The sequence below is a fragment of the Macaca fascicularis genome, chromosome 12 (assembly GCF_037993035.2).
Source record: "Macaca fascicularis isolate 582-1 chromosome 12, T2T-MFA8v1.1".
In the NCBI taxonomy this organism is placed as follows: domain Eukaryota; kingdom Metazoa; phylum Chordata; class Mammalia; order Primates; family Cercopithecidae; genus Macaca; species Macaca fascicularis.
The window spans coordinates 95,831,384-95,847,285 of NC_088386.1; positions in this window are offsets into that span (position 1 = coordinate 95,831,384).

Sequence of the window (15,902 nt, forward strand, 5' to 3'; positions counted from 1 at the left end):
ACTTCCAAAGTACATCCTGAATTTTTCCACTTCTCTGCATCTTCACGGCCACCCCGCTCCCACCCTCCTTCAAGCTACTCTCAGTGTGAGGGCAATGGCTCTCCATCAGGTCTCCCAGGGCTACTCTGGCCTCCTCTATCTGTTCTGCACACTGCAGCAAGAGTCATCCTTCTAAAATATAAATCTGGTCCTACAATTCCCCTTTGAAAAACTCCTTCCTTCACTTGCTTCCTATTGCTCTTAAAATCCTCACTATGGCTGACAAGATTCCACTTCCCTGCTTCAGACCCCACCCCCTCTCTCTCCTGATAGTCCTGTCACTGCATGGTTTTTATGTTTAATTTAAATTATAATGCACTTACAGAAAAAGTCAAAAGATTCTGCAAACTTTGCTATGTCCCCATCTGAGGAAATGTCATCCCCTAGCTTCCGTCTCCCCAAAGGCTACCACTTGCAGCTAGTCAGCTGATTCTTTGGGATTTTGCCCACACATCTCTAAATACTAAATAAATATTGAAGGCTACTTTTACTGTTAAGCTTCTCCTGTTGAGTCCTTACTGTGGAAGATGACAATGCATCCTCCTACGTTGCTCTCCCATGTTCTCCCCTAACAACCCGTTGCCCGTGTCTCTGCCTCCATAGTCACCTGATCACTGAGGTTGAGCAATACCCTGTGTTTGCATTATTTTGACAAAGCAAACATTTTTACAGCTGAGCCATGTAGTATCAAAGGTTACTCTTCTCTTCCTGAATAACTTTTTTGCCCAGAAGTTAATAATTGTCCTTTTCCTTTTCTCCCCCATTGGCTTGATTTTCTTATCACTAAGTTAACCTTAAACTCTCCTGCAGGTATGTACATATCTCCTCCATACTCTCAAACAATTAAATGCATGACAATTTTTATCTTCTTAAATCTCCCTTGCCCAGACTTCTACCTCTGATGAGCAGCTGTCATCCTGGGGTCTGTCTTTATTATGACTTTAGTGGAATTTCAGAAGAAAGTCAAGTGGTGCGTGTGTCCCATTTGCCATCTTTACCCAAACTCCTGGTTTTCTTTCAGATGTTTTCTAATGTGCCTTAGGGCCTTTAAATAGGTTTTTTCTTCCTTAAATCTCATCCTCGTCTTTGCCTAATTTCTTCCTGTCCTTTAGACCTGAGCTTAAAGGTCACTTCTTCAGGGGCAGGTCCTGATTTCCCAATCAATCATCCTTGTAAATCACACTTTACTCTTTCATAATGTCCTGTACTTTTCCTTGGTAGCACTTACCACAATTCTTAGTGTTGTGCAGTAATAACTTGAAATATTCACTTTGGGTTTTTTTTTTTTCTTCCACAACTTATACATGACATTTCCCCAAATCGGGTGCATCCATTCACTCAAGGATAAGTATAATTTTTATAGAGGGAATGACAAAAGCAAGAAACATTTAATGCTCATTCCTTCAATTTCCAATAGAGGCTTGTGAGAATTAAAAGGGCAGGTTGAGGGGGGGACGGTAGGGATGGAAAGCAGAGATGATGCTGTAACCTGAGAGAAGATCTTGGGGACCAGGTAGAGAAGAAAAGTGGAGTCAGCATGAGGAGTGCCAAGCGCCATCCTTGGCCAGCACCAGGGAGCCCTGGGAGACAGCAGCAATGAACCTGGGTGGTACTTAAAATATTCAACTATCTGATGCTAAAATTCATTAGTATATAAACTATATATAAATCAAAAATTCAAAACATGTTCCCTTTTTATTGTCTAAAGTATCTACACTAAATATAGAATAAAACTGCTTACCATAAAGAACAAGGCTTCTTCTGACCTAGTGTAGAAGCCACACCACACAGTGGAACCTCCACCGTAACTCTTGGTAACAAGCAAGTTGCAGGTTAGCCAGATTTAAAGTGAAGGGACGACTCCAAAAGCCTAAATCCTGGGAAGCACAATTCACTGGGAGCCATCTTTTGGAGACTACTTACCACAGGCCTTGATATTTAGATGGAAGAGTGGTAGGGAGAAAGGTGCTTGAGTAGGACCAGACAATAGTAAAACCTACCCGCTTGGCCTGAATATATATTTGTGTGGTCATTTGTTTGATTATTTCTATCAAGACCAGGGGTTGACACACTTTATGTAAAGTGCCAAATAATAAATGTTTTTGGCCTTGCAATCCATGCAGTCTCTGTCGCACTTACTCAACTCTGCCCTTGCAGCATGAAAGCAACCAGAGACAATATGTGAGTGAATGAGTGTGGCTGTGCAAAATACAATGCTTTTTATGAACACTAAAATTTGGATTTCTTATAATTTGCATGTGTCACAAAGCACCACTCTTCCTTTGAATCTTTTTTCTACTGTTTACAAATGTAAAAACCATTCTTAGCTCGCAGGCAGAATGAAAACAGGCAGCAGGCCAGGTTTGGCCCAGGGGCTGAAGTTTGCCAGCCGCTGGTCTAGACTAAGTTCCGTAAAGGCAGGGACCATGTCTGCCTTACCACTCTTATGAAACCTGTATTTAGTACATCATAGCAGTGCTCAATAAATATTTATTAAATGAATGAATCGCTGATTTATAAACAAATGATAAAACCCTGAAGTGAGAATTTCTCTGAATAGCCTTTAGTGTTCACCTCGTCAACCAATCTCTCCACTTAAAACCTAGCTTCAAAATTACATTTGCAACTTTATTGACATTTTTCTGGAAATATAGCAGTATCAGTACACCCAAGTCTTACTTATCCATGCTAAATGTGCTCAGAGTGCCTTGAATAACCTGAAACTTCAATACTAAAGAGTGATGGAGGTTTATTGCCTTCTCAGCTTCTCAGAGAGTTGCAAGCACAGGATATGAATCAGTGGTGTCATAAGTCCTAAGCCACACAGTGCTGTTAAAGTGCTAGTAATTTAACACCAAAGAATCCTAGAATTGTGTAAAGTCTTCCTGGAGATTGTTGTTTAAATCCCCTCATTTTCCAGTCATCCTACTGGACATCCTTGCTTGGATGCCCAAACCACAGGACCTGGTGCCAAACCAATGGTCTTCCCTTTTTGCGCAACCACCTACTCCTCCTCTGACTTCCCTGTTTCTATTAATACCACCAATAGTCCCCGATCCCTAAGGCTCGAAACTGGAATTTCATTTTTCCTCTCCTTCTCACTCATCATCCCATCTTCTCATTGCTACGGGCCCAGTTTAGATCCTATTAATTTTTTTTTCCAGACTCGACTAATATAGTCTCCTTGCTATTCTCTGCTCCCATCCCCCTAGAAGCTCTCCCACCTCTAGCACATCCTACAGACCCTGAACAGCCTTTAACTTTCAAATGGCACTCAGTAGTTACTGACTTGTTTTATAATCATTTCAGTAGCAATCTTCTTAACGTATAATTCGGATCATATCACTTGCCTGCTCCAAAACCCTTGATGGTTGCCCACAGCCAACCAAATTAGATAACCTCCTTGGCCTTACATTCAAGGGATCCTAAACTAATTTTCTCGCCTCATCCCTCACATGAGACCTACATTTTTGGCAAAGTGAGAGTGAAAGAGACGGCTTATATCACAATATTTATTCTTCTCTTCTTCCTTAGAAATAGCACTCTTAGCCCGGGCAAGGTGGCTCACGCCTGTAATCCCAGCACTTTGGGAGGCCGAGGGGGGCAGATCATGAGGTCAGAAGACCCATACCATCTTGGCTAACACAGTGAAACCCCGTCTCTACTAAAAATACAAAAAAAATTAGCCAGGCGTGGGGCATGGTGGCGGGCGCCTGTAGTCCCAGCTACTCAGGAGGCTGAGGCAGGAGAATGACGTGAACCCAGGAGACGGAGCTTGTAGTCAGCCAAGATTGCACCACCGCACTCCAGCCTGGGCAACAGAGCAAGACTCCGTCTCAAAAAAAAATTTTAAACAAAGCACTCTTGACTATTATATGAGCACAGGACCACTATATTTCCCAGTTTGCCTTGCAGTTAAGCATGTCTCTTGACAAAGTTCTGGCAAATAGGAAGTAAACAAAAATGTTGTGTGCATCTTGTGGGGAGCACCCTGAAGTGTTAGGGGGTGTCCACTTTTACATGTCTTCTTCCTTATGGCGAGGCAGAATGCAGGTATGATGCTGGACCTTGGGCTGCCCTCCTGGACTATAAAGTAGAAGCCAAGTACTGGGGATGGAAGCACAGAATGAGAGAAAGAGCCTGGTTTCTCGAAGATCACAGTGTTATCCTACCAACCCTGAACTCCCAACATCTGGACTCCTCTAAATAAAAGATAAACTTCTTTCTTGCTTAAGCCACAATTATTTAGTTATCCATTCTTTTGTTTCATTTTATTGCATGCAGCCAAATCTCATCTTAATTGATACTGGGGGCTCTCTCTCATTTTCTCCGAGCATGGTCTTCTTGCCTCCAAGCCTCTCTGTTCTCAGGGTTCTCTCTGCTGACTGTGTCCAGCTTCTTCTTGTCCCCATCCCGTCTGTTATGCACATCTCTACCTCTGCAACCAACCCACTGCCAAGGCCCATCTCCAATGTCTTCTATATGAGGCCTTTCCTGATCCTCGCATCACTAGAGTCTCCCACTCCTTAGATTCCTCCAGCCCATTCAATTCCCTGATGTGATGTCTTCCTTCATAGTGATCACTCTAAACCAGTCTTACCTCACCGTCCTCCTCTTCTACTATATGAAAGCAGAGAGACCCTGAAGCACCATGGTGTGCACATGGTTGGTGTTTGTTGAGACACATTTTGGGCATGGCACCAGCTCACACCAATTGATTTCCCCTTCTTTGGGAGCTACCACTGCCCCACACCCCCTCCCATCACCACCACCATCATGTTTTTCAATATGACTGCCCTTGGCCATGGTGGACTGGATGTGTGATGGACACCTTTCTCTTAGCTGACTTAGAGAGAGTCTCTCTTCTGAGAAATGGAAGAAAAGCTCTAAGGCAGCATGTCACCTTGAGAGATATGGGCAGCTGTATTGTGCCACGAGGACTGTAGAAGTGCTAAAGTCTCTCTGCGGAGTGAGAGAAGCTGGACAAGATATGGATAGAGACTTTGATGACTTTCCAGCTTCTTGACTCAACTGTTCTAGAAGTCAGGACGTGCTCCTGCACTTGGATTCTAGAAGACTCCTTTGATTCTTACTATAACAAGCGTCCACTTTCAATTTAAGCTAATTCTAGCTGACTTTTGTTCTTGACACCAAAAGCTCAATATATATTTGTGGAATTTTATTTAACTGGACTTATCAGAGGGTCACAGATTGTTTGGTGGCAAAACAGGGGAGCTCTTCAGCTCTGTCCATTTGGTGGGATGACTGCATGGGTTCAGAGTTTCACACATTTCTTTTTCTTTCTCCCTTGTCCTTCACTGTGCCCTCCTTTGGCTTTCTGTGACATTTGTTATCAGAGTCACGACATTTACCATTAATTGCCCTATTTTGTCAGTATCGATGAGTATCCAGCTCACAGGCTGCAGGGGGCAATGGCCCTATCTTACTTGTCCTCCTGTCTCCAAAATCTCAATGAAGCCATTGGTATGTTAGTTTCTGTTTATTTGTATTGGGAATAATCAGAATTATCACAGGCCAGTTTTTGTTATCATAACTAAATTCATTTCATTTAATCTTTACCAAGATTGAGTTAATTTGTAAACTGAAGTTCACTGATGGAAAGAAAGGGAGAAAATGCTGTATCCTCTTAATCACTTAAAAATCCTGACCTCAAAGAGAAGGAAAAAGCTGAAGTGGGAATGTTGAAGAAACATAAATTTCAATAAGTGAATAACTTCAGGCTTTAATATGAAATTCACTCTCAAGTGTGTTGGGCAATGGAACACGTATTCTTCTGTTTTCTGTATTCAGCAGACAGCTGGAAACCCACACAGGATGCCAAAACTATGTGACCTACATTTGCAGTTAGACAGCATTTGCTAAAATGAAATCAAAGATTCTAAGTCTTTAAGTTTAAATTTCTTTGGGAGTATTATATGTACTGGATAATGGAAAAACAGATACATTTCTTCTTTTTTTCTTCCAGGTATTTAAATTCACATTAATCTGCCTTTTCATTCTTTAAAAACAAAGACACATGAGCAAAAAACTCCCACTGAAGCTTTTTTTAGGTGTAAGATATTAATCTATTGAAAGCTTCACTAATGTACAATATCTCTGCATCTTTGGAATAAGGTAAAATTTGAAATAAACTGAACTTTTTGCATTCTGGTTTACATCTTGTTATTGTTAGTGTGGATAAAATAAATAAAGATACATAATTAACATTGCAGTCAGATTTATTTTCTCCTCAAGCAAATTGCCTGTGAGTACATTTTCAGGAATCAAGAGCAAATGTTTAAAGGGAAATTCCAGATTCCCATGAGATTCCCTGAATAAGCCTACTCAGATCTAGCCACTAACTCCTTAAAGTGGGCAGAGAGTTCATTTTGAAGATTGTGGTAACCAAGGTGGGAGGTAGGGTGTCTTTTTCTGGGGCTTGGTCCAGGAGGGATTTCCCTTAGAAATAAAGAGCTGTTCTGTACCAAAGTCTTCACACCCTCTGACCCTTGATCCCCAGATGGAGCCAATGCTGCCTAAACCTTCAGGGACTACAAATCCTTGCAGCTTTTGGTGTTAATTCTCAACTCACAGAGAGCCCTTTATTTCTCCAAATTTCCAGGGAAAATTAACAAGCTATTTCCACATTTCCATGGGTATCATTTCTGTCTGGAATGTCTTTCCCACTCTTCTTTATTATTCTTTCCCTCACTTCCATCCAACTAATCTACTGAGATTACTGAGTAATCTACTGAGATTACAACTCAAAGGTCATTTCTTTGGAGAGATCTTCACCAACTGACTAAAAATAATCATTCTCCTCCAAGTGCCACTCACAGCTCTACTTTCATATCTACGATGCTTACAAGTCACATTTGTAGATGGTTCTGGTCCTTTTCCCAGTGGGCTGACCCTAGCCTAGTCCTCTCTTCCAGTACTTGAACTCCCTCTGGGATGTGGCCCTATTTTGCTCCTCTTTGCATGATCAAAACCTAGCCCAGTTGGAGTTTAACAGGGTTGCAGAGTAAAAGCATGTTAGTTGCTTTACTGCATCAATCATACACTCTCTTCTATATCTCCCTTGACTCTTCTATGCCTACAAATGTGCTCAGGTATCTTTTCAAACTATCCATAGTAAAGGATTTTAACTATTTTTTTTTTTTTTTTTTTTTTTTTTTTTTTAGGGACAGGCTTTTGTTCTGTCACCCAGGATGACAGAGTGGCACAATCATAGCTCATTGCAGCCTGGAACTCCTGGGCTCAAGCGATCCTCCTACCTCAGCCTGCTGAGTAGCTAGGATTACAGATGTGCACCACCATGCTCAGCTAATTTATTTTTCAGTAGAGATGGGGTTCTTGCTCTGTTGGCTAGTCTGGTCTTGTATTCTTGACCTCAAGTGATCCTCCTGCCTTGGCATCTCAAAGACTTTAACTCTTTGAATAAATAAGAATCCAGGGTTCAACTGGGAGTGGTGGCTCATGCCTGTAATCCCAACACTTTGGGAGACTGAGGCAGGAGGATCACCTGAGGTTGGGAGTTTGAGACCAGCCTGGCCTCAACCATTCCCCTCAAGCACACTTCTTTGCCATTATTTGAAATGCAGTACCGTTTATGTATGGCTCTTTCCATGCACGTCCTTTTTGCCAACATGGTGAAACTCTGTATCTACTAAAAATACAAAAAACAATTAGCCAGGCATAGTGGTGGGTGCCTGTAGTTCCAGCTACTCAGGAGGCTGAGGCAGGAGAATTGCCTGAACCCTGGAGACGGAGGTTGCAGTGAGTGGAGATTGCGCCATTGCACTCCAGTTTGGGCGACAAGAGCGAAACTCCATCTGAAAAAAAAAAAAAAAGAATCCAAGGTTTGCAGTGACATGAATGAATAAATAATTAGAGTAGTGGAGAAGAATGGGATGCTTTTCCTTATATTATGAAGCCAATCATTAAATGTAGAAGGGAGGATGAATTTAGCAAATTACTATTTGGTAATCAATATAATAATAGTTGATTTAGGCAAGAATTATCAATAAATTATATAGCTAGGGGTGAAAATTTGAGGAGAAACAGGACATTTACATAGTGTCAAGGTATCTTCCCACAAGATTCATATTAATTACAAAGAGAAAAACAGTAAGTTTATAGTAGAGAAACCTAACAAATACCACCTTGACCAAATGATCAAATTGACCAGTCCTGGGATAAATCAAAACCAGGTGTCCCCAATATGATATACTATGAAAGACATAACATTCCTTATATAGTGCTCCTACTATAAAAGCATTACCGGAATCTAATCATGAGGAAACATCAGACTAATCCAAATCAAGGGACATACTACAAAAGAGAATCCTATTCTCTTTAAAAATGTGAATACTTCATGATGTATGAAGAAAGGCTGCTTCCAGACTAAAGAAGACTAACGCAACATGACACTTGAATGCAACACACATGTCTGGAGTGTTCTTGTGCAATGTAGGACATTATTGAAACAACTGGAAAAATCTCAGTAAGGTCTGTTGACTAGGTATTGTCTCAATATTAATTTCCTGATTTTGGTCAATAAGTTGCAGTTATATAAAAGAATATTCTTGCTTTTTAGGAAATACACTGAAGTATGAGGTGTTAAAACAGCATAATATCTATGACTTACTCCTAACCAGTTCAGAAAAAATTAAAATGACCAAAAGAGAAAGAAAAAGAGAGAGAGAAATAAAGCAAATACGGAGAATGTAATAAAATGTGAGTATAGAAATTATTTGTGCTATTGGAAGTTTTCTGATGTCTAAAATTCTGTCAAAATATAAAGTGAAAAGAAAAATAAAACCCACCCCCACAAGCCAATCAAACTTGCCTTTGCTTCCTCATCCTCCAATCAAAGTTCTTAAGAAAAAGACTAACAGTCTCTGAACTTCTCGTTGACTTCTACCCATGGCAATCCATCATCCTTATCCATCGCCCAACTGAAATGATCTTGATATAATCTCCAATGATCTTAGTGCTGCCAAATTCAATAGTATTTTTCTGTCTTCTTCTTTGCAGCATTTGACACTCATCACTTTGTTTTTAGACGCTCAACATAGCCAATGACCTTTTCCTCGCCTAACCTTCCAGTTTCCCTCCCACCGTTCCCCCCAAGGGCTCTTCTTTGCCATTATTTGAAATGCAGTACTATTTATGTATGGCTCTTTCCATGCACCTCCTTTTCCCAGATCACTCTCATCTTCAACTAGGAGACTCCAGCTCATCCATCAGCTGTCGGTTCATATATCACCTCCTTTGAGAAGTCTTCTCTGAATGTCCTGTTGAATTTTTATAGTACTTACACCCAGTGCTTCCTCTCCATAGCAGTTAGCACCATGTAATGGAGTTGTCAGTTTCCTTATCTGTCTCCCATTATAAAATCCTGAAAGTCAGAGACCCTGGTGTAGTCATCTTAGTATTCTCAGCACTGAGCACAACTCTTGGCACAAACTAGACACTCAGTGTGCATTGGATGTGTAATTGATTGACAGGGCAGCATGCTAAATCTGAAAACAGAATCTGGTTTCTTATTCCTAGACTTCGGTGAACAGAAATTTATTTTAAAACAGGATGTTGTATAAAGACACCGTATTAGTTTTGTTTATTTTTGTTTTGTTTTAAGTAGGCATATTTCATTGTTATGGCTATTTATCACACTCGGACTATAAATACTATTTGTGGCACTACTGTTTGGCTCCGACAATAACAGACCAAAATGAGACAGTAAAAGCCTTGCACGCAGACTTTCCTTGATTTACAGGTCTTCTCATGCCTAATGCTAGTGCTATTACTCTTTATATGCTTGTTTCCTAATGGTTTCTACATTGTAGAGAAAATGAAGTTAGGCATAAGGCATAAAATATGTTCATTAACCTTATAGCAGCTTCAAAATGATGCTAAAATAATGACCTTATCCTCCTGGGAAAAAAAATATTTTGTCAAATTGTTGGAACAAAATGAAACTCTGGAAGAGTCTCACAAGAGACATGCTTTATTATCGTCCCCCATAAAAATTCGTCCTGGAAACCAGTGGTCATAGTACCTCCTTTCAACTATAAAACAACTGAGCTGCAGCTTACATCTAAGACCATGAAGGAGAAGGAGGGGTGACACTTTAAGCCCTTCGCACAGTTTACATCAGGTAGAATTTTGTAGAATACCAAATTCAGTGTTGCTATTGATTATTGACATTTAAAAAAAATCATTACTTTTTTGATGATTATGAAGAAAGGTGCACTCAGAGGTAAAGTTGGCCTGGAGCCTAGTTTTAGGGCATTGAAGTTAGTATCCTTCCACACTTTTGCTTCCTCTGTTACCTTAAGGAAAACATGGCTTCAGCTGAGTGTGGTCTTGTGGGACTGGATTTGGATTTGGATTTGGATAGGCACTCTGGATGGACAGTAAATTATGAAAGCACATAAAAATCTCCACAAACTTGGAGGAAAGAGAATTGCTAAGAATTAAGTTTTTTCTCAAAGACCTCTTTTTCACACACTCAAAAGTTAAACTCAGGTGTTGCTCTTATGCAATGCTCGTGCTGCAAGAGTCCAAGAAGGAAAAAAGGTGGCAACAGAACCAGTGTAAAAAAATTAAGTGCTTGAAAAGTAACTTCCCAAGGAGTGTACCTTAGAGTTGGCCAGATTTCTTAAACAGGACATAAAAATAGTGCTGATCATAAAAGGAAGATGGATAAATTAAATTATATTAAGATTTACAACTTCTGTTTATAAAAAGATACCTTTAACAGAAAGATAATTTACACCCACAGAGTGGGAGAAAATACTAACAAAAAGGATTTGAACACAGAACATTGTTTTTAAATTCCTACAAATCAATATGAAGGAAAAAAGAAAACTCAGTAAAAAAAAAAAAAAAAAAAAAAAAAAAAAAAAAAAACTGGGCAATGAATTGACAGACACTTCACAAAGGAAGATATCCAAATGACCAATTAATGCACAAATGATGCTCAACTTCATTAGTTATTAGGGAATTAAAACTGTTAGCTCAACTTCAAAGATCAGCGACTGTTTCTGTGATTGCACATATGTATAGTCAAGTCTTTGAAGATAGATGGAACATCTTTTTCTATTTCTATTTCAATAGGTTCCAAGATATTAAGTCTCTGTCCCAATTAACAATGAATGAGTCTTGAGAACCCATCTCAGACAGCCATCAACAGACCTGGCTTGCACTAAAGAAATAGACATTCATGTTTGGGATCTCTTTTGCATGCATTGTTTTCAAAATTACCACATCTCAATCACATCAAGCATATAGATGAACACAAGTGTCTCAAAAACCATCCTCTTTAGAGAACAAAGGAAGAATGAAAATAAAAGCTAATCTTTAAAGTCTATAAAAAGATAAATGATTTACCCAAATTCCAATCACAAATAAGAATTGTTCTATCTTAATTATCCATACATTATTTCTTCCTTCATTCAAATAAACATTTCTTGAACACCTACTACCTGCCAGGCATGTGCCACAATTGAGGGATACAAACACGTGTGACAGGTAGGATACTTTCAATTCATTAACTCAGATGAGCACAAATGGAATTTGTTTTTCAATAACTGAAATCAACTTCTGTCTGTTTAATGGTGTAATCCATAATTTAATCTTTCCAGATAAAATTGGTTGTTTCAGGGTCCATTTGCAGATTTTCTCTTTTCCTCTTTCCATTCTCCAGGTACTGGGGGCTGACTTCCCCAGAGGCTAACAGCAGTGGTGGTGGGAAAATAGAGAGGGGTCTGATTGGCAGCTCCCCTTTGCCTTGTGCTGGCATCTGCTAAGGTGTCTAATCAATTGCTTTAGTTCTCGGGCATGGCCACCCCTTCATCTTTGCATTAGTGAAACAAGTCTTATCTTCAGTTCATGCACACTGTATCCTCCTCATCCAGATGTGCAAGTCTACTGTCAGCCATCTCCGTGGCCCTCCTGGGGCAGTGGAGATCTAAGGAGCTCTCTTGAGGAAATGGGGAAAGGAGTCCCTGTTTAATAAATGGTGCTGGGAAAACTGGCTAGTCATATGTAGAAAGCTGAAACTGGATCCCTTCCTTACACTTTATATAAAAATTAATTCAAGATGGATTAACGACTGAAACGTTAGACCTAAAACCATAAAAACCCTAGAAGAAAACCTAGGCAATATCATTCAGAACATACACATTGGCAAGGACTTCATGAATAAAACACCAAAAGCAATAGCAACAAAAGCCAAAATAGACAAATGGGATCTAATTAAACTAAAGAGCTTCTGCACAGCAAAAGAAACTACCATCAGAGTGAAGAGGCAACCTACAGAATGGGAGAAAATTTTTGCAATCTACCCATCTAACAAAGGGCTAATATCCAGAATCTACAAAGAACTTAAACAAATATACAAGAAAAAAAATCAAACAATCCCATCAAAAAGTGGGCAAAGGATATGAACAGACACTTCTCAAAAGAAGACATTTATGCAGTCAACAGGCACATGAAAAAATGCTCATCATCACTGGTCATCAGAGAAATGCAAATCAAAACCACAATGAGATACCATCTCACATCAGTTAGAATGGCCATCATTAAAAAGTCAGGAAACAACAGATGCTGGAGAGGATGTGAAGAAATAGGAACACTTTTACACTGTTGGTGGGAGTGTAAACTAGTTCAGCCATTGTGGAAGACAGTGTGTCGGTCCCTCAACGATCCAGAACTAGAAATACCATTTGACCCAGTGATTCCATTACTGAGTATATACCCAAAGGATTATAAATCATGCTACTATAAAGACACATGCACATGTATGTTTATTGCGGCACTATTCACAATAGCAAAGACTTGGAACCAACCCAAATGTCCATCAATGATAGACTGGATTAAAAAAATGTGACTCATATACACAATGGAATACTATGCAGCCATAAAAAAGGTTGAGTTCATGGCCTTTGTAAGAACATGGATGAAGCTGGAAACCATCATTCTAAGCAAACTATCACAAGGACAGAAAACCAAACACCACATGTTCTCACTCATAGGTGGGAATTGAACAATGAGAACACTTGGACACAGCGTGTGGAACATCACACACTGGGGCCTGTCATTGGGTGCAGGGAGGGGGGGAGGGATAGCATCAAGAGAAATACCTAATGTAAATGACGAGTTAATGGGTGCAGCACACCAACATGGCACATGTATACCTATGTAACAAACCTGCACGTTGTGCACATGTACCCTAGAACTTAAAGTATAATAAAAAATTTTAAAAAAGAAGGAAATTTAAAAAAAAGAAATTATGATGTAAAAAACAAAAAACAAACAAACAAAAAAAAAGGGCAATCTGTGATTTTAATATTAATAAAGCAAATTGACTTGCCAAAAAAAAAAAGAAAAGAAGCTCTCTTATGCCTTTCAGGAGCAGTCACTAGCCTCTCAGCCAGAACATCCCATGATGAACATCCCTGCATTGGTACTGCACTGTGGTAAATTGAATTATTTTTCCCAACTGAGCAATTCCTCCCCATATAATAGGATTATATTCCCCACCCACTGTCATGTGACTTGTCTTCCCTAGTCGTGGGAGGAATATGCATCCCTGCCTCATTGCCTTTTGGTTTGGCCATGTGACATGCTTTGTTTAATGAGATGTGAATAGACGTGGCGTTTGTCACTTTGAGCAGAAGCTCTGAAAGCAATTGAGTGTTTTGGCCTGACCTCTTGGGCTAAATAAGAAATATTTCGTCAGTTCTAGTCTGGGATGAAAAGACACATTTAACAGACCCACATGACCCACAGGACTGTGGTCAAGAAATGAATGTTTATTGCTATAAGTCATTGAAGTTGTGGGGTTGATTGTTGCCACAGCAAAAGCTGATTAACACAAACCCCATTCTGACATGTGCAGAGAAAATTCTAGGAAGTTGGAAAAATGTGGGGACCCTTTCCTTTATCCCATGCTCACAGAACCCCAAACTTACCTGAGAATTCCATGGTCCCCTTATGAGAATTTAGCTAAGTAGTGCAGGAGTGCTTTCTCAGGGAAACTTCAGAGAGACTCTTCAACATTCAGTCCTCTAACTTTCCTTCCAGCTCATAGCTCTACACCCCTAGTATGGCTTGGAGAAATAGTTCTTAATATAAAAGAAGGGGCTGGACTAGCTCTCTATCTTCTTCCCTGAACTTCAGCTTTATCTTCTTTAAACTTAAAAGACAAAATGTTACCATCGTTATGGCCCCTCGGGCATGGAGGGCCCACGTTTAGTGGCTTGACTGGAGGAGGATCAGGATTCAAGAGAAGAAAGTCAGTGAAGTTCAGGGTGAGAATAGAAACAGCTTGATTATTCAATCAAAATAATGTCTCAGTGAATTTTCTCAAGGAATTTACAGCTTCGTAGAGGAGATAGACCTTTCACTAATAAGCATGAGAAAAGCTTGCAGATCTGTGTTAGACACATGTATATAAGGAATTCACTGGAGTCCAAGTGGGAGGAATGGTAAATTTCTATCTGGAGAGAGGGTGGAATGAAAAGTTTTCTAGAGAAAATGACCCTAAAATAACATTTAGGGGGTGAACATGATTCCCACTGGTGTTGAGGTAGGATAAAGCCATTCTGGGAAAAAAAAAAAAAAAAGTATGAGCAAAATCTGAAGGTTTTGTCCTAGATGATTCCAATTTTGAGAGAGATATATTGAAATCTTACATTATAAGTTTTGTTAAGTTCTCCTTGACTTTTTTGTTGTTGTTGTTGTTGTTCATTTTTTGTTTGTTCGTTTTTGTTTTTGAGAGTATGCCTAGTTCTATTGCCCAGGCTGGAATGCAGTGGTACAATCTTGGCTCACTACAACCTCCACCTCCTGGGCTCAGGTGATTCTCCTGTCTCAACCTCCCAAGTAGCTGAGATTACACGCATGAGCCACTAAGCCCAGCTAATTTTGTATTTTTAGTAGAGATAGGGTTTCACCATGTTGGCCAGGCTGGTCTTGAACTCCTGACCTCAGATGATCCACTCACCTCAGCCTCCCAAAGTGCTGGGATGACAGGTGTGAGCCACCACGCCCAGCCCTCCTTGACTTTTTAATGCATTTTGTTTTATTTACTTATTTTCTAGGTTGTTTGGTTAATAAACGATGAGTTGAAACAAGCATGAATGAGTTATATACAAAAATATGTATATTATTTCTAGGGACAGACATATTTTTATATTATATTGTAATATGTTATAATAATACATGTGGTAATAATATTATGTAACATATGATAGTTTCTAATGACAAGCATGTTTTTATTTTTTGTGCTTTATAAAACTTCTCTCATAAACTACATAAAGAAGTAGTAGATGAGCTAGAAGCAACTGGTGGAAATTTGGATGATGATGCGATCACGAACTGAGGAACTTAATTTTCTGATTCTTGTCTTTAACTTCTAGACTGCCATCGGCCTAGCTCTGTAGCAAAGAGAAATTAGAGTAGTCCAGGAAAAAAACACTAGTGGAGAAGTCTAAGGAAACCAAAGAAATGTGAAATATCTAATTCTACCTCTATTTTCTGTGTTTTTTGCTTTGTTTTCATGGAAAACTATTTTTAAGAAAAGTATGTAATACATTTTCTTCATAAAAGTGCAGCATCCCTTTAACATCCTATGACTCCTAAATCTGATGTCACAACATCCAAGGATAACTCTATTGCAAAGGCTAATAGTGATAGTAATAATAACTAATGTGTATTGAGTGATTACCATATGGGCAACATTACTTTAAGTGCTTTATGTGGATATTGTAAAATTGTATAAGAATTCTCAAAACACAAGTATTTCAATTCAAGCTAATTAAAAATGCACTGTGTCTACTTGTCTTTTGTTG